The sequence below is a fragment of the Hyposmocoma kahamanoa genome, unplaced genomic scaffold (genome assembly GCF_003589595.1).
Source record: "Hyposmocoma kahamanoa isolate Upper Pololo Valley unplaced genomic scaffold, ASM358959v1 95695, whole genome shotgun sequence".
In the NCBI taxonomy this organism is placed as follows: domain Eukaryota; kingdom Metazoa; phylum Arthropoda; class Insecta; order Lepidoptera; family Cosmopterigidae; genus Hyposmocoma; species Hyposmocoma kahamanoa.
The window spans coordinates 1-13111 of record NW_020655033.1 but is presented as its reverse complement, the minus strand read 5'-3'; the positions used below and the strand labels follow the sequence as shown (position 1 = coordinate 13111).

At 38.2% G+C, this 13111-nt stretch overlaps 1 non-coding gene across 1 annotated transcript; it reads right to left on the bottom strand.

Annotated features, from left to right (window-relative positions):
- Window positions 1-6464: 6464 nt before the first annotated feature.
- Window positions 6465-6537, bottom strand: Trnam-cau. Its single transcript has one exon. It is a non-coding gene; the product is annotated as a tRNA-Met (tRNA).
- Window positions 6538-13111: the final 6574 nt, after the last annotated feature.

Here is a 13111-nt window from a genome sequence, read left to right as displayed (position 1 = left end):
AAATGTTTAGAGCGGCATAGTACGTAACTCGCGTCAATGTGTTAAAACGCAGCGAGATATTTATCATTATCGTCTCATATCGAGATATTAATTTTTAGGTGTAGTGATGATGTAAAGATTGTCCTTTTCAAGGCATATTGCCAGTTTTTTTATACTTGCAGCCCCTGGGTCAACTATACATTAAAATCTCTTAGCCCCCTACGAATTTTGTACAATAACATATTCAGGATGTTGTTGAAGCTGCCACGTTTTCGCAATCCATCGGGAATGTTCGCCATAGCTAAGGTAGATGGCTTTGCAGGTATCATGCGAAAAGGAGCGGCTTCCTATGTTGTATTACATAGAGTTCGTGGCTGCGACAACAGCCTCCTGAGTATAATTGCAAAGATTCAGGGTTCTTTTCATGAGCACTGGTTACATATTAGTTTTCGAAAAAATTGGTACTTACAGCACTTACTCTATTTATAAGCGCTTTGTGACTAACCTCTAAGGATGAATATTCCGAAATAAAGATATTTGAATTCGAATTTGAAATACGAATTAAACTGTGCGGCGCATTGTTCGTGACAAAAAAAGAAACATAATAGTAGAGGTTACGTGCGAATTTGATCTTAATCTCTAACACAATTATGAACGGTATTAAAATTTAGTTTCTGGTATTTATCTATGTCTGATGTTTATACGGTTTTTATGGTGAACATATTAGGCAGCCCCAAAGGCGAAGTACATATTTTGAATAGGTAAGTCCAGTTAGGGTTTGCATAGTAATGTTGTATGCGTATACTCGTACATACCTATCCATAACAATTGAAATGTCACTCAGAGCTTTAAATCGCAAAGTCCAGATGTTGCAGTCTTTAAGGCGAAAAAACTGTTTAGCTAGATCAATTATTTTTTTTTTATTTTTTTTTTTTAAATATAAATAAAAATAAAAGAATTAAATCAAATGGTTCCGGTATTTACAATTAAATAACGATACTGTCTAAAGAAAGTCATAATTTGTTACACAATAGTATGTATTACATCCGATCATATAAAATGATGAAAAACAGTCTAAAATAAAAATCTAAAACTTAATAATTTAAGAATGAAATATCTAACTTTGTACATTATTAATAAAAACTCAGAAAAAATTCCTTCGATCCGGCCGGATTTGAACCAACGTCTTCTAGCATACCGTGGCAGGCGCTATACTATAATTTTGCTATGTGTTTGCTATCATATCTTTGTATTTGGTTTTTTCAACGACTTTTTAGACGTAGCGCCATCTATAAGACATCTTAAGTATTTCGTCACCCAGTTAGATACCTTTACAGCTACCAGCCCTGGCTAGAGATCTCGCTATTCATTGTATTTAAATTTTTATTAAATTGATATTCAATATTTTTTTTGTTCAGGGTCAAGAGCACGTCAAGCTTGACACTTAAGACTTAAATCCAACTCTATGCCGCTTACGATAAGAACGGTCCAAAGTACAAAGTGTCAAGCTAGACGCGCTCCTGACTGTACACAATATTTATGTGGCGATATTTCTCTTTTAATATTTCTCTTTTAATATTATATCCTTTGTGGAAATTTGAGGGTGTTTGTTGCGCCGCTTAGTACCGGTCTTGGACTCTGAGATAAGCTGTACCGGGTAACTCATTCTGGAGGGTAGCGGGATCCGAGGCACGGTCCTGCCGTTGGCCGACCGCAGGCAGTAGGGGGCCCAAGTAGCGCGCCAGCCACGTGCAAAAGGCTGCCCCGCCACCTCGCGAAAAATCCCGAAATGCTCCACCGTGCCAGTTGGCGACAGGATGGGAGGACCCGGTGGCCATTTCGGGGGGGCTCGGGCGTCCCCGCAGTCTCCATGTGAGTTCCCCAATGGGCAGCTATCTTAAGAGATCCTATTGGTCAACTGAGTGGCGCCTGGAACATCAAATTTTTCCCCACCAACACCACCAACCACCATGAAAATAAAAAGTCATAAGAAGAGTAAGTTTAAACAACGGCTGCACTTCCTCCCAATGAAGGTGCACCTCACTAACATCCGAGGCCTGCACTCTAACTTTGATCCGGTCCACTACCACCTAGAGACTGAGAAGCCGCACCTTTTCTTCTTAACGGAGACGCAAATAGTAACACCATCTGACGTTGCGTACCTCAACTACCCAGGATACTCGCTTGAGCATAAATTTCTGCAGCGAGCTGGGGTTTGCGTATACGTACGTGACGACATTTGCTATCGGCGTCTCCGTTGCTTTGAAAGTAACGGGTTCTCACATGTATGGATTCTGGTGGACACAGGAATGGAGAAATATCTCTATATCTGTGTCTACAGTTCGCACAGTGGTGACCAGGAGACAACTAAGCTCTTCGTCCACCTAACTGAGATGGCAGATAAAGCCCAACAACGGTACCCTTCAGCAGAGCTTATTTTTCTCGGGGACTTTAATGCTCACCACAGTGAGTGGCTGTTTCCGTACGTAAAAACAGACCATGCTGGGAGGGAGGCGCGCAAATTTGCATTATCGCTAAATCTCACCCAGCTGGTAAGCCAAGCAACGCGGGTACCGGATGTTGACGGACATGCAGCCAATTGTTTGGACCTTCTGTTGACAACAGATCCACACGGTCACTCGGTTTCGATCTCGGCACCGCTGGGAACATCCGACCACTGTGTGGTGAAATCCGTGTCGACTTACTCTCCTCCTGATGACTGTCCAAGAGGTACAAGAAGAGTATGGCGATACGAGTCAGCAGATTGGGATGAGATGCGGCACTTCTTTGCGTCTTATCCTTGGCGGCAAGTCTTCTTTTCCTCGGGTGATCCCTCGTGTTCTGCTGATGCGGTTGCAGATGTGATCCGGCAGGGAATGGAGTACTTTATTCCATTCTCCGACATTCCACTGGGTCACAAAGCCCGACCTTGGTATAACGTGGACTGCGCACGTGCTGAGGCCCGTAAGCAGTCTGCTTACCAAGCATGGGTACAAGCTCGCGACCGCAAAGTTCGAGCCCGGAGGGTTCGCGCGAGAAAGAGAGCTTTTAATTCTGCCGCCAAGTCCTGCAAACGCGAATTCCGGAAGGCTAGATTCAACCATATCAGCAGGATCGGGACCAGGCTTGCATCCTACCCTCCTGGTAGCAAGCAGTTCTGGTCCCTGTCCAAAGCAGTTGAATCCAACTTCTGCCGTCCCACCTTGCCTCCCATGCAAAAACCTGACGGATCACTGGCTCACTCTGCAACGGATAAAGCAAACTTATTTGCTGCAATGTTTGCAAGCAATTCGCATCTAGATGCAGGCTCAAAACATCCACCAAATTTACCTCGTTGTGACACTTCAATGCCGGAGGTCACAATCCACGCAAAAGAGGTTCGTAGAGCTCTGCGAAGTCTAGATGTGAATAAGGCCAGTGGTCCTGATGGTATACCAGCACGGGTACTGAGGCTTTGCGCGCCTGAGCTAACTCCTGTACTGACGTGTCTGTACCGCCTCTCACTAAAAACGAGAATAGTGCCTAAATCATGGAAGCTTGCAAATGTGCAACCAGTCCCTAAAAAGGGAAGCCGCGCCGACCCCTGTAATTACAGACCAATCGCCATAACTTCCATACTCTGCAAGGTTATGGAAAGAGTTCTGAACGGTAAGCTGCTATCATACCTTGAAATAAATGACCTACTCAGTGATCGTCAATATGGCTTCCGCCGGGGACGATCAACTGGGGATCTTCTCGTGTATGTTACGCATTGCTGGGGCGAGGCCATCGAGAAACACGGTGAGGCACTGGCCGTATCGCTCGATATCTCGAAGGCCTTCGACAGGGTTTGGCATGCAAGTTTGCTGAGCAAGCTTCCTGCTTACGGCATCCCTGCCGACTTTTGCAGCTGGATATCAGATTTCCTTGGGGAACGGTCGATTCGAGTAGTCATTGAAGGCTGCTCATCTGACTTGATGGCTATTGATGCTGGAGTTCCTCAAGGGTCTGTTCTCTCGGCGACTCTTTTCCTGCTACACATCAATGACCTATTGGTCCCGGGTATAGTTGGGTATGCAGATGACAGTACAGTTACCGAGAGATATCTGTCTAGCGCAAGAGACGGCAGGGAAGATATTCGTTCGCTGAGAGAGGCTATGGTAGAGCGAACGAACCTGACCTTAAGCCTTGTTGCCCAGTGGGGTGACAACAATCTGGTCAGCTTCAACGCCACCAAAACGCAGGCCTGTCTTTTTTCCGCAAAAAGGAGTCCATTTGATCTGACTCCTACTTTTCGGGGTGTATCTGTCCCAGTTACCGACCGCCTAGAGCTTCTTGGCATGACATTAAGCGCAAACCTCAACTTTGGCGCTTCTATAGAGTCTAAAGCGCAAACTGCAGCCAAGAAGCTGGGTATCCTTAACAAGGTGAAGCGATACTTCTCGCCTGGACAGCTTTTAACCTTATATAAAGCGCAGGTCCGGTCTTGCATGGAGTATTGCAGTCACCTGTGGGATGGCTCAGCGAAATACCAACTAGAGGCTCTTGACTCGATTGATCGCAGAGCCAGGAGGTTTATTGGCGACGATGAGCTCGAATATAAACTTCATAGTTTAGCCCATCGGCGAAAGGTCGCGGGTCTGTCGGTTTTTTACAGATTATACTTCGGAGAGTGTGCCCATGAGCTCCACCAGCTCATTCCATCCGCCCCCTTTTACCATCGGACATCTAGACGAACGGCGGGATATCACCCTCACCTGGTTGATATTCCTTTAAGACGTACTAAGCGCTTTTCGTAATCTTTTATAATGCGCACAGCCCGTGACTGGAATTCCCTGCCTGCGTCTATTTTTCCGAGTACATACAACCCGAATATTTTCAAGGTGCGATTGAATAGGCATCTTCTGGGCGAGCTCGTACCAACGTAGACCTCTTCTTTGCTCTAGGGCTAGGTAGTGGTCAAGAGTTCGTCCATTTTTAATAAAAAAAAAAAAAAAAAAAAAAGATCAGGTTGTATTGTGCACATTACACTGTACGTTGTATCATACTCGAGGAAATGGTAATTGAAATGTATCGCTTTTGTTAACTGTTAAATAGAGTCTGTTACACCATGGAGAAATTGAATATGAAAATTTAATTGATTTTTTTTTTAATTTATTAAGGCTTTGGCAAAGCCATCAGCCTATACATGAAGTTTAATTATGTTTCTGTAAATACGGCTGATATGAGGATAGGCAATTTGAGGCGGCGTGCTTGGATTGACTCGGGATTCCTTAGAACGGGCCGATACGGGTATTTTAGTTCGAGATTCGTATAATTTCGCGTTTTAATCTTCGATAGGCCCCATAGCACTATCATATTCCACTTTAAACTAGATTTCACAAAGTAATTGAAAGTCAAAATAAAAACGACACTTTTCCCTCCAAAAGCCCAGAGCGAATCTTAAAATATTATTTTTAAAATGACCATAGACAATATACCTTTTTTGTTTAAAGTTATTATTTTCCATTGTACTCGGGATCGAGAAATAAACCATCGCAAGCAAAATTAGGTTATATTTTACACTATATAAATTACACTACATCATATATAATTATTATTCCTCGTGATTGTTTTGTATTAAGTTAATATTATTTTAATTGCCTCTGTGGCCGAACGGTTATCATTCTGGACTGCCATGCAAGAGGTCTAGGGTTCGATTCCCGAGCCGGGAGAAATATTTGTATGGCCTACTCTTTTCAATTATTATTTGAGCCTAAGTGGGCGGTGAACCAAAAAGTCTGGGAACCTCTACTTTAAGGCATATATACTATAATACTAATTTGGCACTTAGGGTCGTATTCTAGAACTCTACTCAATGCTCAAGTCAGGATTGCACTGGAAACACGAGCACTGGAAATACGACCCTAATGGCAGGGACTTGAGTATGATTTCGAGTGCTTTAAACCATACTCAAATCCTGACTTGAGCATTGAATAGAGTTCTAGAATACGACCCTTAGACAGTTTTGAATATTGATTTCGGGGAAATGCGATTTCGGAAACTGATTTGGCAAATTATTCTTTCGGTTTTACATTGACACTAAAGCTTGAAAGGAAACCTTGTAATTTCGTAGTGTGTACTCTGTCCATTTATTTGTCTACAACAGCAGGTTTTCATTTCTTTATATACTGATTTCCATATTTGGTGTTGATGACGTACATGTATAATTTAATTAAAAACAGAAATTAAGAAATATACGAAGAATGTAGAATAATATTTCGATGTTTCTAAAATCTTGTTATTTTAATCGTCAATTAGTTTTTTGTAATGTGGCATCACTTTTATACTTCTCATGGCTAATCATGACACATTAAAACAACGTGATGAATAAAAAGTTTACGAAAATGTTTTGTATAAGTGTTTCTCGAATTAAAAAGAAATGTGTTAATAACCACAGACCACATAGTGATAATAACTTTTTATAATGCCAAAAAATATAAAACAACAAAAGAACGCCAAAAGTTTGCTCCGGGTGAGGATCGAACTCACGACCTTAAGATTATGAGACTTACGCGCTGCCTACTGCGCTACCGAAGCGTTGACGTGGCATCCGAAAGTGGTATACCCATTCGTTCAGCGCCATCTTGAATTTCTTATTAAGAGTCACTTGTACCTCTACCAAGAATTTACAGTGACAATATTATATAATTAATAATTTACAGTGCTTATAGTGTTTCATAATTCTGTACGGGAAGTTGTACAGCGCCCCTAGCGGTCACTAGGAGAAGTAGCATTTTATGTTTAAACATTCTACGCGGTCGCCGTATTACCATGTCAAACCAAAACACAGTAACATCAAAAACAACATTTTGTGAAAAACGTCCAAAAAGGAATTTTCGGTTTATTGTAATTTTCGAGGATTATTACAGAAAGAGATACAATCAACTTACTTTGTATACATAAAAACATTTAAAAAATCTATCCAGCCACTTTTTATTTTGTAAAAATTAAGCTATTTCTAATTTTTGAAAAAGCAGTCAGTTCTATCCGTTTGTAACATCCGAAAGAAGCTTGTTGTAATGAAATCAATTATTTTTATTAAGAGTTTTGTATAGGATACAAGTCCTTTGAGTCATATGCCTTCGTTTAATTATCGGGATCCTCAGTAATATTTTACAATGTAGTTGTAACAGATTATGTTTTCAATTTAATTATTCAACTTAGTTCACTTATTCGGGTTTTTTACATAGCGACGGGTGGCAATATTTATGTTTACACTGTCACTTTGTATCATATTATCTTCTATCACATTATTGAACAAAAACTTTGAATTCGTAATTTGTGGATTTTTCAGGACAAAATCTTTTGTAATTTGGTTTAATATAAGGAATATAGTTCTAACTTTCTTCGTCACTATTTCTTCGTTTTTTCTTCATAATATTCTGAAAACAAAAATAATCTTTGTAAAGACGTAGTTGTATCTTCTAAAGCCCGCCATTTTTTTTAAATTCGCCACAATACTTTTTATCTACAATATAACATTTAAAAAAATATAAGTTCTTTATCGAGCTCATACGGTTTTCACGATTATTACATATCGGAAAAAAAATTTTTTTTCGGAAAACTAGAATGTTCTTCAGTAAATTAAAAGTAATGTATTTAAATATATACTACTATAAAATAATAACTGTTGTAATTAGAGTTAAAAATAAGGTTGTTTGAATTAATATTAGGTATAACTAGTTGATGACTACCAGCCGTGTGAACAATTATTTTTTTCGAGATCAGTTAGTTTTGAAGGTCGATTACGGAATGATAATGTTGATTGTATTTTTCTTGATAATTTGTTGTAAAGAAACAAAGATTTTACTTACTTACGAACAATGATATTTATTACATATTTATGCTCACTACTTACCACATTCTTTGCACGACAAAGCTGTGTGTTGCTATTCACTCTCAAATTAAAATTCGACTTATCCAATATATAATGTGTTACAATTGCAAATTCGTACAGGAAACCTTACAGTGACGTAACCTAGTTATTACCGAATTATGTCAGATCCAATTACGCCCTGTGGGTGTTTGTACAGGTTATTTTTTAACTACACCTGAATACCTGCGAAATAAAAAAGACATCAACGAGAACATTGTAATATAAAAACAATTGAATGGAGGAAGATCGACACGAAAATATTTATTTATTTAATGATTTATTGGGTTAAAACAAAAGGTACGGCTTATTTTTAAAAGAAATTTCTGGAGGCATAAGACAAGACAATTACAAAATGAGTTAACGTGCATAACAAACAAAAGTTATGTATGTAACTAAACAAAAAATAAATGACTAACGAAAAACAACAGAACAATAACAAACAATATACAAAACGAATCGGTTGTCGGAGACTACAGCAAGAAGCGAAATTAGCGTTGGTTCTCCGCCTACAAATAAGTACAATATCTACAAGTTTCAAGCTTGTTTACGTTTCTTGAATGGTCGGGTTATTTCTTATTTTCAATAGTTTTTTGTTTGTTATTGTGTTTACGTTTACGTGGGAACTCATATGATTTGTCGTCTGCGTTAATTCGTTTAAAATACTGAGAATGCAACATATGTACATTTAGCGCGTTTACGCCTTGCATCCTATTCCTTTTCGTTCCGAATCCGAGACTAGAAATCTCTACTAGAATCTAGAAAACTCGGACCAACTTCGTATGTCGCTTGTGCACTAAGTCCAAGACAATACGAATATCGCTTGTACACCTAGAGGTAAAATGACACTTCGGACACCTGTGACATTTCGGATCATGTCAGATTAAGCTCCGCTGCATACGCAGTCCGCAGAATACGTGAGCTTACCGATGTTAGTACTGCTAGACTAGTTTACTTTAGTTACTTCCATAATATAATGTCCTGCGGGATTCTCATGTGAGGTAAAGCGGCAGATATTCAAACCATATTTGTATTGCGGAAACGAGCGACTCGTTCTGTGTACCGTCTAGGCTCTCGGGTTTCTCTCAGAGAAAAGTTTAAGGAGACTGGTATCATGACTGTGGCATCACAGTACATTTACTCAAATTTTTTTATGTGCCCGTAAAAATATTCATAATTTCAATAAGAAAGAAGATATCCATAATATTAACCTTAGAGCTAAGTCCAAACTCATGGTACCACGATTTCATTTAACCAAGGTAAACGACTCTTTTATGGGGAACAGTATATGTTTTTACAATAAGATTCCGGAGCATATATTAAGTTTATCATTTCCTAAGTTTAAAAACTATATTAAAAATATTTTGATCGAAAAATCATATTACAAAATTGAAGACTACGTGTTAGATAAAGATGTATGGAAAGACGACATGGCTCCAGAATCCACACAAATTTGATTCAATCCCTAGAGTTTCTTGCTCGTTCTTCTCAGGGAGGTCAGCGTAGTGAACGAGCAGTAGCTTAAATGTGAAGTTTTCCAGTGTAAATTTATTTTACCTATGGAATAAATAATCTTTGACTTTGACTTTGACTTTGACTTTGGATCGTCATTTCTCGGACTCGAAATTGATACGAATCTCGCTCGCTCTTAAGGGAAAACGTTAATATCGTGTCGTATTATAGTATAGTTAAGTCGCGGTAGCCTGATGGTTTGACCTACCCACTCTCAACCAGAGGCCGTAGGTTCGAATCCGGTCTCGCACTTCTGAGTTTTTCAAACACTATCGGGATGAAACCTGCAAGTCGAAGAATGTTCGGAAAACCTTCGGAAAATGTGCGAAGTTGAACTTGTATTTTTCATTTTTTCATTTTCATTTATTTATTGCTTTTCACAGGTATGGTACAATTTAATAAACTTAAAACTATGACAGCATACATGTGATACCCTGTAAGGGCGTTGCAAATTAAAGTTAAGTGATAGTTACAATATAATTTAGGAACAATCCAAACTTAAAACGTAGGTAATTAATTGATATGGGTATTATTATTATATTTAAATTAAATTAAATTAAATTTAAATTAAGTAAAGTATTGGGTCAGCATGGCGGACTATGCCCTAAACACTTGTCTGAGAGGAGACCCGTATCTAGCAGTGGGATGTATAAATGTATAAATGATTTAATATATTACGTTTTGAGTCTCTTAATTATTTGTAATATAGCAACTTAACAAAATAATAATCGGAACTTCACGGACCCAATTGGCAATAATGACAGCAGACCTCCGGTAGGAGATGGCACCCCGAAAAGGAGAAGACTTATTAGTAATCTATTTATAGATGGTTTATAGTCAATGCTTCATAAAAAATAACGAACGATAAACGAAACAAGCATAGAGAACCTCTCTCCAAAATGAAATTAGTTACGCCTGGCACGCACACCATGTTAATTAGAATTTATAACCACATACCAAATTATATTAAAAACCTGGAAAGACACAATTGACCAAAGAACTAAAGGCATTTCTTGTTAATAAATGTTATTATGACTTAAATGCATTTTTTAACGATACATATGATGGCAAATAACAATAATGATACAAATAAAAATACTTCAACATCTCTCATTAATAATTATTGAAATTAATGTATTGTATACAGTATGTTTTCCATTACTAATCAAGAATAATGCAATGTTATAAGTGATATAATAATTTAATGTTATGATATTATATTGTAATGTAATAATTTAATATAATATAATAGTGTGATTTATGAATTAAGCCCTCCGATGTTGCTGTGCCCTTGCAGGGCGTCTCATGTATACCATCAATTAATGTTTAATGAGTTTAACGAAATTGAAATTGAAATAATAAAAAATATAAAGAGCGTAGTTAACATTGCTCTCGTTGAAAACAGCTATTAGTCCACGGTACTTCTATACACCAAAATGCTTACGTGAGCGTTGTGCCTAATTCACTCTGAGTGTTAAGTGGATTATAAGCCGGTCACCCCCAAAATGACACAATCTTAAATCCAATTGTGTTAACCTAGCTGTTACTCAATGATTTCTATCGATTTGGTTACGTTTGTACACGGGTATTAAAGAAACATATTTTTTTTATAGCTACACTCTATCAGAGTCTCATGTTTTAATCTAGCCATCATATAATTTGTCTTTACTGCGTTATTGTGAATAAAGGTACTAGATAATACTTTCGTTTTTTTGTGACGGGACGAACTAGTCGTGTACCTGGTGGTAAGCTGCACGCCTGTCCATGATAGTTGCAGTGCCACTCAGAGCCTTAAAACGCAAATAACTGAGGGGCACTGCCACGGGCCCGTTATCGTGAGACATACTCGTAAGTTGATAAGTCCCATGTGCCTGTAATTTCACCAGCACCCTTACCCTTCAAAACCAGAACGTATTGATGTTACACATTACTGCTTGGCGGCAGAAATAGATAAAGTGTGTCCCTTTACCTATTTCTGTCGTACTTCCTTGAACGGACTCTTTCACAATGTGTTCTACTACTCTTAAAACCTTCGTGGTCGAGAGGCTCGCACACCGGTTTTCATGGTGTCACCATCTCTGAGGTCCCGGGTTCGGATCAATGTAAAAAAAATAACTTTTCTATATCCTCTCTAGTGTTTGTGGTATCGTCGTTGTTTAAAAATGTAACAGGTTCTCTGTAATATTTAAAGAGAAATATCGCCACATAAAAATTGTGTACAGTCAGGAGCGCGTCTAGCTTGACACTTTGTACTTTGGACCGTTCTTATCGTAAGCGGCAAAGCAAGGCAAGGTGCTCTTGACCCTGTACAAATAAACATTGAATATCAATTTAATAAAAATTTAAACACAATGAATAGCGACATTTCTAGCCAGGGCTGGTAGCTGTAAAGGTATCTAACTGCGTGACGAAATACTTAAGATTTCTCATAGATGGCGCTACGGCTAAAAAGTCGTTGAAAAACCAAATACAAAGACACGACTACAAACATATAAAAAAATTCGTGAGGTCCGCTGGTTCGTACCGTGGCTTAGTTGGCATAGCGTCTGGCACGGTATGCTAGAAGACGCCGGTTCGAATCCGGCTGGATCGAAGGAATTTTTTCTGAGTTTTTATTAATAATGTACAAAGTTAGATATTTCATTCTTAAATTATTAGTTTTAGATTTATATTTTAGACTGTTTTTCATCATTTTATATGATCGGATGTAATACATACTATTGTGTAACAAATTATGACTTTCTTTAGACAGTATCGTTATTTAATTGTAAATACCGCAACCATTTGATTTAATTCTTTTATTTTTATTTATATTTAAAAAAAAATAAAAGAAATTTGATCTAGCTAAACAGTTTTTTCGCCTTAAAGACTGCAACATCTGGACTTTGCGATTTAAAGCTCTGAGTGACATTTCAATTGTTATGGATAGGTATGTACGAGTATATGCATACAACATTACTATGCACTCCCTAACTGGACTTACCTATTCAAAATATGTACTTCGCCTTTGGAGCTGTCTAATATGTTCACCATAAAAACCGTATAAACGTGAGCACATCAGACATAAATACCAGAAACTAAATTTTAATACCGTTCATAATTGTGTTACAGATTAAGATCAAATTCGCACGTAACCTCTACTATTATGTTTCTTTTTTTGTCACGAACAATGCGCCGCACAGTTTAATTCGTATTTCAAATTCGAATTCAAATATCTTTATTTCGGAATATTCATCCTTAGAGGTTAGTCACAAAGCGCTTATAAGTAGAGTAAGTGCTGTAAGTACCAATTTTTTCGAAAACTAATATGTAACCAGTGCTCATGAAAAGAACCCTGAATCTTTGCAATTATACTCAGGAGGCTGTTGTCGCAGCCACGAACTCTATGCAATACAACATAGGAAGCCGCTCCTTTTCGCATGATACCTGCAAAGCCATCTACCTTAGCTATGGCGAACATCCCCGATGGATTGCGAAAACATGGCAGCTTCAACAACATCCTGAATATGTTATTGTACAAAATTCGTAGGGCGTTAAGAGATTTTAAGGTATAGTTGACCCAGAGGCTGCAAGTATAAAAAACTGGCAATACGCCTTGAAAAGGACAATTTTTACATCATCACTATACTTAAAAATTAATATCTCGATATGAGACGATAATGATAAATATCTCGCTGGTTTTTAACACATTGACGCGAGTTACGTACTATGCCGCTCTAAACATTT